Raw genomic sequence first — 11409 nt, forward strand, 5'->3', positions numbered from 1 at the left:
ATCTCTCAATCATATTTATATTTACTCTGATCGGAGAATGGATGCTCGACTTGAAGATGTTCATACCACGTGAGAGGATTATGCTAAAGAGTAGTTCAATTACTACAACTTATGTTCAATTTTCCTTTTTTATTGAATTAATGTTCGATCAATAAATGTTGAATTTTTTAGAAAGATCTTCTAATGGAGTATTATATTTTGTTGTTTCTTAAAGTTTGTTCATTTGGAAAAATTGTAAGAATTGATAAGTTTTATTAATTTTTACAAATTATTATGAAAAAAATACAATTTAAGAAACCTAAATTACCTATCCAAATAAAATTTTAATTTCAAATTAATCTGGTTGTATATGACAAGGTTAAATAATGTCCAAACGGGTTGCATTACACATTGAGAGAGTGATTTCATTTGCATCCAACTGTCCTAAATTATTCGTGGGTCCCATGGATGGTTGCGTTTTGTGTCTTTTGTGGGTAGGGTCATCTTTACTTTTTGAATCGGTGTCTCACGAGCTATGGAAATGTTGATGTGTGATGCAAAGAGCATCGAAACTTTCAACTTAAAGCCAAAATACACGGTGTATTATTGCGTAGACATGATAATCGACGTGACTTTTAGAGCCCGTTTGGATTGGCTTATAGGCTGATCAATCAGTTGATAAGTCATTTCTAATTTATTAAGTGTTTGATAAAATAAAAAAGTGCTTAAAATAAGCTAAAAACATAAGTTGGTGAACCTTAATTTTTTTCTTTTTGACTTAAAAGTCATTTTGATTTGACTAACGATTTTACTCTTTTATCCCTAAATTTTCTTCTAATTCCAATATTACCTTCACTACTAAAAATTCTAAACTATCATTTTCCGCTTTCAAGATCTTATTTTCAACTTTAACACTTTTATCCAAACACATAACTGTTTATTTATAAAATTACTTTCAGAACTTAAAAAGTACTTTAAGCACTCATGCTTAAAAAGACACTTTCTTTTTAGCTAATCCAAACGAGCTCATGTTACTCTTTAAAATGTAACCACAATTTAAAGATTGAAGCAATTTTAGCTAAACCTCTAAACCTAGTCTCTCTCTCTCTTTTCTCCTCCCACAGCAAAATTCGATGCCACAAATAATACATAATTCGATGCCACAAATAATACATAAATTAACTCATAATTTATAAATATTTGAGTTATGTGGATGGTAAAATAATAACCAGACAACGCACTTAATGTGCTGGATTTTGTAGAAAGCAACTAAAAAGTTATCTAATATGGTATTAACTACAACCACAACAACATACCCAGTGTAATCCCACAAAGAGGGCCTGAAAAGTGTAGAATGCACGCAAACCTTGTTACTACCTCGAAAGGTAGAGAAATTATTTCTGATAGACCCTTAATCAGTCCCTCAGCTCAAGGATTAACTATATTAATTTTAATACGTGAAAAAGTTTCATCCTAATCGGCAACCAAAACTACTTGACTAAATTTTAAAAAAAGTTCGGGTTGCAACAATTTAATTACGGGAAAATAACCTAATAATACTACTTAAGGCTCTATATTACAAAACATAAGAATATTTTTCCTTATTTACAGAACATAATAACTTAATTACAAAACATACCGAGATCAAAAAATTAAAACCAACCCTTCCCTTCCCCTTCTCATTGTTCTCTTCCTCCATAACAGAGCCGTCCCACTCTCCCTTCCCCTTCTCCCCGATCTCTTTCCTCTAATAACATAGCCGGTGCCCAACTACATGCTTGGTGGAGAAATCCAGGCAAGGGAGTATGCTGCTGCTACTAAAATTGAAGATAACGGGCCAGTCAATAACTACGATTTTCAAGAACGACTTCGACGTGTCCCCGGCGAGAAGATCCTTGAAGATAATTTTGCAGTGCAGTCAAACGGCTCACTTCAGAGTACAATTAATGCAGTGCAAGATCATTTTTCCAGTCCTATTAATATCGATTGACTCCGCCTTGTTTGTTGCCGTATTATATGAAAGTTGTATAGAATGTTGTTTCAATTGTATTAATTTCATTCGAATTTCAAAGTGAGATTCTAATTTGTATGAAAGTTGTATACCGTGTTGTTGTAGTTGTATTAAATTTTCAAAAACTTGTCCTAAACTTTATACAAATTTTATATAGTTAAATACATATTTCATACTTTTTTTATACAGTTTTCATACACGTAAAATGTGAGAAACTTAAGCCTTGAGCGAGATAAACACATTTCATACAGTTCTCATACATAAAATTTTGAGCGGATTTTTTAAGCCTTGAGCGAGATATACATATTTCATACAGTTTTCATACACAAAATTTTAAGCGAAATTTTTAAGCCTTGAGAAACTTTTCGTATATGTTTTGTAAGAAATCTATTGTTATGTTTTATGCTTAGAAAAGTATCGTCATATTTTGTAAATATACCCTATTCTTATGTATATATATGTTAAAGGCCCTTTAATTACACTGCTACTAGCCTATTACAAATAATGGACTGAGTTTCATTATCCGTTTTCATGGGGGGGGGGGGGGTTTGCAGGTAGAATTCCAATTGCTCCTTAAAAGATCGAAAAATCGAAAAGCTTAACCATCTTTGTTTTTTCTCTCTCCCTACTTGTTTTCCCAGTGAATGATCGATTCAATAGATTTGTTTTCTTTAATTAAAAAGGCATAATAGTAACTTAAGAGCTTTACGTATGGCTATTAAGATTTTGGGGGTTGTTATAAGTTCTTCCATTCAAAATCGCATAGAAGAATACTACTGCAGAGGAGTAGGAATCGGCCACTAATTTTTTTTTCTTTTCAAAAAGTAGTTAATTCGCACAACTCCCTACTACAATCCTTATTAATTCTTCGATGTACTTACTAATTAGGTCCAGTTAAGTCATTCACCCAACTTTAAGTCTACCAACCTTTTTCAAGTCGATGATACAACATCAACTGATATTATAATATGTTGACATGCGCTTTTCTCGCATGGAAGATCTGTGAAAAAATGTCCCACTACAAATTCATATCTCGTTAATAAAGTATAGATAAATAATATATTTCAAATCTAATTTTTAAAGCATACACATTGAAAAATACCTATGACTTTGGACTTTTTGCAAGCCTGGATTCATGTGATAGTCTGAAGTTCGAACTTTAGGCTGAAATTTTGGGTTGTACTATAATTCCAAGTTCCATTCTTTATTAATAGTGGTTGGATAAACCATAAGAAGTAACCATTTACGATTAACGTCTCAATAGGTTATTTTCAACTAAATCATCACAAAATTGAAGCTCTGCAATTTTATTTTATTTTACTTTTTTAAAGGTCAACTGTTTACTTCAAATTATCAGCGTATGTCAATCTTTTAATAGGCTAGCCTAGGGTGTGGGATCAAAATGACATAATGTCATTATTTACAAATTTTCAAGTATCTTACATATAATTTAAAGTGAAGAAATTTGGGAACATAATATTTAAAAATGAATTGTTTGAGATGAGAAGGAAAATGATAAGACTATGAAAGAGGAGGAGGAGGAGAATGGTAAGGAAACAAAGGTATGGAGACATGGGAAAATGGATTAGAAGGATGAGAACAGGAGGAGAAAGATAAGGAGCAGAAAACGTGGATTATCATTTATGTCTTGACTAATTCAATATACAGTCTGAGACACTTCTGTCAAGGATGTTACCTCTTTTACAGCGTTCTGTTTGTATGTGAGTATCCTGATGTATTTTTAGAGGATTTACTAGGACTACCTACTACACAGGTCGAGAAATAAAGTTTTACATAATACGTTATTGGGACTCAACCTATTTATGTAATACACATGAGATACCATATGAAAGCATAAATATGATATGCACACAACAAGCAATCAATGCCAATCAATAAAGACTCAGTCGTTAGCCTCTTTTCCACTTTTATAACAAGTATTTCAAGGTGATGACATCATTTAAGCACATATAAGACAGGTAGAAAGGATAGATGCAATAAATAAGGGGTCTCATGCCCACCACAAGTCACACAACAATCTATGCTACCAGCTAGTGCCCAACGCATGGCATTCAGACGGACTATACAAATATCCATAGCATGGCACCGGTACCCGATACAAGTGCTCGTCACCTCACAAGTATCGGGACACCCTTAATTTCTCCATTACTTCCTCTTATTTAGTCCAATTCAATCAACCACAAGGTTAAGATCTCAACTTGGCTGAATAGAAGTCTCATAGCTCAAACGATCAGCACACGACTTTTCCCTTCTTCAAAGCCTTCGAACAACCCTAAACTGTTCAAATACGTAATGTATGTTAGAACACGAGTCTGTAGACACCCATATTGCCATATAATAGTTTCAGACCCAAAAAGTCACCCAATGTAGGATTCCGAGCCCAAAGGGTAAAATTATAATTTCGTTGAAAAATCGGGTCCAATATATTCAAAACAATACTCTACGAATTTAAACGAGTCCAATGATACCCATATTGATATACTTTAGTTTGGAATCCAAAAACGAACCCAAAAAGGTAACCCCCTAGCCCCCAAGGGCAAAACTGAAATGTTATTTTAAAATTGGCTTACCCATAACTTATATAGTCTAGATCCAGAAAATCACCCAATTTCATCGATGAACCGATCCCTAAAATGAGATTTTCTATTCTCTTATCCTGGCGCTTTAAAATCCCAATTTCTACAATCCAAACACGAATAAAAATGATAACCCACAGAAATAATCATAGGAAAACATCAAAATAAAGGTTAGATACTTACCCCCTCATTGATACGAGAACAACGTCAAGAAAATCACCTCAAACGGAGCTCTAGAACTCAAGATATGATGAAAATACTAAATGAACGAAGTCTGAAATTTGAAGTTGTTACACCCCGTATCTTCGAAGAGCACTTATCAAATTTGAAACATAAGTACGTTGAGTTAGGGTTAAGTAAAACCACTTTGGAATATAAGGAGCAGGCATTATTAAGTATATTTAATGAGTGAAGGATGTATATAAGGTATACCGAAAGGTTTTATAAGGAAATGAGTGGAAGAAATGGAGTAGTACGACTTTGGAGAAAGGATGGGTAAAGTTTCGCGTGAAGATTTTGTTCCAACTTGAGGGAAGAATATCTCTTAGCATATGAAGTGTTTTAAGGTGTTTCAAAAGCCTAAAATGAAGTTCGTTGAGTCTAGTTTCCAATGCAATAAATTGCTCGTCGATAGGACATCGGAGTGGAGAATTATGGACGTTAGAAATTCAGCTGACAAAGCAGAAACGCGTGCTACAGTACTGCTAAGCAACCGACTTGCTACAGTAATTTGACCCTTATATAAAGGTAATAACCCCTTTTTTTCATCAGATTTGCCTAGAAAATTCCAGAAAAACAGTTGAGGGTGTGAGAATATAAAAAAAATGAGCAATTTTCAAGTGACGGAATATTAGTTTAGGTCCGGATAGCGCGTGGTTGTGATTGTAGTCTTGTTTTGCGGTGGATTTTGACGTGGATTCAAAGCGGATATCGGGGATATTGCTACTTGTCATACCCTATTTTAACCAGGGTCAAAATAGTTTACAACATCCGGGTAATTCCGGGGTTATTTAAAGTTATGGAGTCGCCACCTAATTATTTATGGTGAATTAGGGCACCTAAAGTTAATTAAAGTAATTATCTAAAGTTAATTTTATTTTAAAGTCTACGAAACCAAAATTCTGAGTAAGGGTTCAACTAACCTAGAGGGAAGGTGTTAGGCATCCTCTAAGTTCCATTAATGATGGTTAATCCGACCGGACTTGTGATTAGTTAGGCTAAGTGTGTAGATATAATATTTTAAATATTTAAGAAAATAATCTTGAAAGTATTGTTAAAGTTATAGGTAGAAGTAGAATGTTGTTTAAAATAAAACTTGTAGAAAATATAATAATTTACATATGATAAATAGTTTTTTGGGATGCGATTTTAATAGTTTTGAACTTTAGATAAACTCTATTATATGAATATAACAATGTAGAAAAATTTAGTTGTATAAATAGGATTCAAAAGAAGAAGTGAGTTTTCTTTCTCCCTTTTATTAATATTTTTTATTAACTATGTTTAGCTAAAAGTCTATGTGATTGATTCAAGCTTGAAGAGTCATTCATAAAGTATACTTGAGTCTATACCGATGTTTCGAAATTAAGATAATAGGAATATAACTCCTTCAATTCAAAATATACTATTTAACTACCAATTATTCTAGAAGTAAAGATTATGGATACTATAAATAGTTTAAATATAAAAGAAGAAAATGAGTCTTGTGGGATTAATTCCTAATTTTCTTTAAATTAATTACCCATTACTAAAATTTAAACTGCTAACTCATCTAAGTTTCGTCTAATTTAAGAAAACAAAACAAAACAAAGAGTTAGTCATGCAATACAAATAATATACAAATAATATGCGCAAAATAAAATAAGAAGGCAAAGCTAAATGGGCTCAGCCCATTGTGAAGTCGCTACTGTTCACCACCACTGCTGTGGGCCTCAGCCCAGAAATTTTTTTAGAGGCTGCTGTGGATTGTTCATTGCTGTTAGGCTTTTGGCCCAACAGCCTCAATATGTTGCTGCGGATGGCTGGTGGGGGTTGACCCGGGAGAAGAAGGTCTCGTTGGGCTATGGCCCAACACCGAATGCGGGAGATGGCGAGTCCCCGGACTCATATGCGAGGTGTCATGCATAAAAAAAAAACAGAAAGATTAGTACATGATCAATAACTAAAGCTACATAATGTAAAATCCAAACGAGCAAATCAACGGCTTCGTTGTTTCCGACGCTTAATAAGTGATTAAGACTAGACCAACCATTTACTCAATATTTAAACAGCCAACATGACTTAAACTACCCACTGCCAAACAATTAATTCCGAGTTAGTGCTCATCAAGTTTACCATGTGAACAAAACAGGGAAAACAATATTAGAGAGGCAGTCTGATGGGCAAACATAAAAAAAATAAACTAAAGCAAACTAGGACTGATATGAATCTTCAACTACCACCTGTATGTATTGATAATACGGGCAAACGTAATTAAAGTAAGCTAAATATCATTCAACAGAACCCAACACATTTCCGACCAAACGAGAGAACAGCTACTGTCAAACAGCAGCTGAAACCATATTTCCCTAAGTCAAATTCCCGAAAAACGACAATAACATATGTAAGAGAGAAAGACAACACCCAAACAGTTTAGGACAAAGAGGGTAATATACGAAACAAATTCAAGATATACATAGCGTGCACAGCTTCGGTTAAACAAGTGCGGCATAATCATTTAAGCAAATAAGCTCCCACAAGCAAGGCATACTGGCAGGTTTAGCAACATGTTTACTAGAGAAAAACATCATCCTTTAATCATATTTATGAATCATCGAGTGTATCGCAAACGAGACTCAGACCGAATGGGCTTACACTTAGCCAAACAAAGAATCAAAATAGCACAATCAGAATATGAAATGTGTTGATTAATCTAGGTTAACCTAGCAGACCCACGACTAAGCAAAATTCATGATAAGTCATACCTAATACCTAATAAACCAACAAGCGCCCAATAAGAACAAGATTCCAGCTAACAGAACTTCAACTAACATAATTTCACAGGACGATAAATACAAATAGCATCAGATTGTACCTGCTCGTGGTGCAGTGAAGTGAGGTCGTCAAGGTCTCGAATCTATGCTCGAACTCGAACGAACCCGATTAAAGTGGCTAAAGTTTCAAACTGGTAAAGTGAAAATAGAGTAATATGTGGTTGTTTTTTTTTTAGAGTGAGGCTATCCCTTTTTATCATCATCCCCTCTTTCGGCTGAAGGTTTAAGGCCATTTTATAGTAGATGAAAAACTAAGGTTTCTCCTGATTTTGAATTCAAATTTTGTAAAGGCAAAGTCACGGGTTCAAAATGCTTTTTGTTTTTTCTCTGTATCAGATTTCAAAACGTTGGCTTGGCCTGCTTTATGGTGACCGTATAGCTACTAGCACGAAAGGGGGTGGCAAGACCAGCCATGGTTGAAAGAAAAACAAATCTTTGTTAAAAAGAAGAAAAACGATGAGAGAGATGAAGGGAGAGGGTGAGGCGCAGAGAATCATTGCACGAAAATGGGAAGGGTCCGATGTAATGGCGAAAGAAAGACTGAACTTTTACTAAAATGGGGGAAATAAAGCGGAGAGAACAGATTGTACGAAAATGGTTCGTTGAATCTGCCATCGTCGAAAGGAGACATGGACTTTGTTCGAAAATGGAAAGATGAGGGAGGTGAGGTAGGAGGGAACGACGGCGTGGTGTACGGCGGCGTGAGAGAGAGAGAGAGAGAGAGAGAGAAAGAGAGAGAGAGAGAGAGAGAGAGAGAGAGAGAGAGAGAGAGAGAGGGAAAGAGAGAGATTAGGTATGTGGAGTGATGAGATGAAAAAAGGGGGAGTGGGCCGGTCGGGTCGGGTCAGACGTTATTGGGCTGGCCTGGTATAAGGAATGATGTGGGCTGATCATGAGTTGGGCCAGTAGTTTGGCTGAAAACATGGATCCTTTCTCCTCCATTTTAAATCACTTTTGGACTTCTAATTTAATAACTACTAGTATAATATATGTTATGTGAAGATAAATAATGATTAGTATGTAGAAGGTAAAGGTTTGATAAAGTAAAATTAATTTAACGAGTACAAATCTTAGAAATGAAACGATAACGAACCATTTAAAATTTGTGATAAGTAACGAAAGTGATGTTGATAGTAGCATAGTGAAAATGAAAGTAATGGTATTAATAGCAGTAAAATAAAAATAGTAGTGAAAATAAAATATTTAAATTTAATTAATTTAAAAGCCCAAGGAAATAAAATGTGAATAAAGGAGGGACAAAATTGGGTGTCAACACGACTTCAACAAGAGTAAGGTATGAATCTTTCTCTTTTGGTATTATTTAAAGCCTATTCTCGGAGACAAAGTCGTTAAATAATTGTGTAGTAAGTTGGTTAGTTATGGAAGTTGGAAAACAGCGTGTGGGCAGTTTTATGGTACATATTGGTGTTGGAAATAATGTTATTGATGTTGGTATTGTTGTTGTTGTTGTTGTTGTTCTTGAATTGAGATTCGGGCAAACGTGTAAACGGGGAGAGATGTTTGTCCCGATTTTCAGCAGGATATAAAATAGTTTGACTTGAAAGCTTAGCACAAATATACTATGATGAGTCTAATGATTGTGTGAATCCTCTTAAATGTAGACTTGCGAGCTCGGACGAATAAGTGTAGATAATTGGAGGCTGAACAGGTATGTTAAGGCTCGTCCCTTTCTTTCAAAGGCATGATTCCTATGGTATGATTTCATAAATGTTTCCGTAACCTTCTTGTTTTCAAAAGCTAAAAGTCCATGGTTCTTAAACCTTCTTATGATGTTAAATGAAATATGTTCTATGATAATTGTGACGATGATGATGATTCTCTTCTAGCAACTCCGAAGCTATGATTTGAGAGCAGTATGAGATTATTGAGCCATTCCATGAATCTCTTGATCTTACTTATTGTTGATGGTCTCACCTCATGTTACTCGTTCCTTCGAGGTGAGGTATAGCGAAGATAATGATTCTATTTCCAATGTTATCTAAGTTCATGATTCTCAAGACTCCCGTGACATTGTCGATTTCATCTTACGATGGTTGATCCTTCAAGGAATGATATAGTGACAATGGTAATGTTAATGATGATGTTGATTTCATTTATGTATTTTTATGTGTATGTATGTATGTATGTATGTATGCATTGCATCCCACTGATCAGCTGGGGACAACACCGAGTCTACATGGCCGGGTAAGACAACACCGATCCTACATGGCCGGATAAGACAACACCGAGCCTACATGGCCGAATAAAACAATACCGAGCCTACATGGTGGGGTAAGACAACACCGAGCCTATATGGCCGAGTAAGATAACACCGTGCCTTAATGGCCGGGCAAGATGCTATATCTATTACCGCGCCTTAACGGCCGGACAAGATATTATATATGGATATATATGGAAAAGTCTTTTTTTTTTTTTTAAAGCTAAGCATGCACGACATTCGCCTTAAAAGGGCATTTAGAGGCACAAGTTGATCTCTTTTATATTACTTTATCTTTATATGTTCATTATATTATTTTCCATGTTTGGTATCCCTTACTATGTTACTATTTATGCCTTACATACTCAGTACATTGCTAGTACTGACGTCCCTTCTTGTGGACGCTGCGGTCATGCCCGCAGGTGTAGATAGACGAGACGAGGATCTTTCATCGTAGGCTGCATTCAGGTGCTAGTCTTGAGTGATGGCTCCACTTCTTCCTGGAGTATTGCCGAGTCTGAGCCTATACATATATATCTGAATTGTTTTAAGGGTACGTCGGGAGCCTTGTCCCGACTTGTACACCTCAGTCAGGTTCATAGAGGCTTTGCAGACGGTTCCTGTGTACAGTTTGGTCATAGTGTGACAGTAGTAATGTCGGCGTCATGGGTCCATTGTACATATACTTATGCATGATATTATATTCATTTTTAGCCTCTCGATCTTATTGTTGCCATTCGAGACATGGAGGATGTGAGTTGTAAGTTGGTTCGCGAGGTGCCGGGTGCCAATCACGCCTCACCTAGGGTGGAGTATGACAGAAGTGCTCAGGGCCTTTGCACCTGCGAGCCCCAGCTTCACACCTGCAGAAATCATTTTCGCACATGCGTGGTCACTGGTGTGGACCCCACTTCGCACCAGCACCAGCAATCCTCCCCGACACTAAAATGGCTATAGCTCCCTTATACGACGTCCAAATTCGACGATTCTTTTTGCTATTGATCCGTAATTGCGATACAAATCTAATGGTTCAATTGAAACACAAATCAAAAGTCATTTGCTCAATATGGTACCCTTTATGGCCAAAGAAACTATGTCGAAAACATCAAATACGAGGGTGACACAACCTAAATCCATTCGAAACTCATTGGAATCTCACCAAAACTTGCGGACAAGTCCAAAATCATCATACCAACCCCCGAAATCACACCCGAACCTCTTGGGAACCGAACCAATGACTCAACTAAATCATAAATCACATATTTCGGACCTAATGAAATTGACGAAATTCTGAAAAAGAACTCACTTACCTCCGGTGTTGATTTTGGTCAAACTTCTTCATTTCTTAACTTAAGGATTTCCAAGATATCCTTTTCCTTGCCAAAACTCACCCAAAATCCTCGGGAATTGTGCCCTCCCGGCAAGTCATAAACATCAATACGAAGCTAATGGAACCAACAAATTTCGAATCCGGATCTTATTTCTTCCCATGACCATCTTTTCACCACAAATAGGCATATTAAACGCTAAAATCGACTTAATTGCCAAAAACCAACTAAACGGGCTCTAAAA

Source organism: Lycium ferocissimum, chromosome 11 (assembly GCF_029784015.1).
Source record: "Lycium ferocissimum isolate CSIRO_LF1 chromosome 11, AGI_CSIRO_Lferr_CH_V1, whole genome shotgun sequence".
In the NCBI taxonomy this organism is placed as follows: domain Eukaryota; kingdom Viridiplantae; phylum Streptophyta; class Magnoliopsida; order Solanales; family Solanaceae; genus Lycium; species Lycium ferocissimum.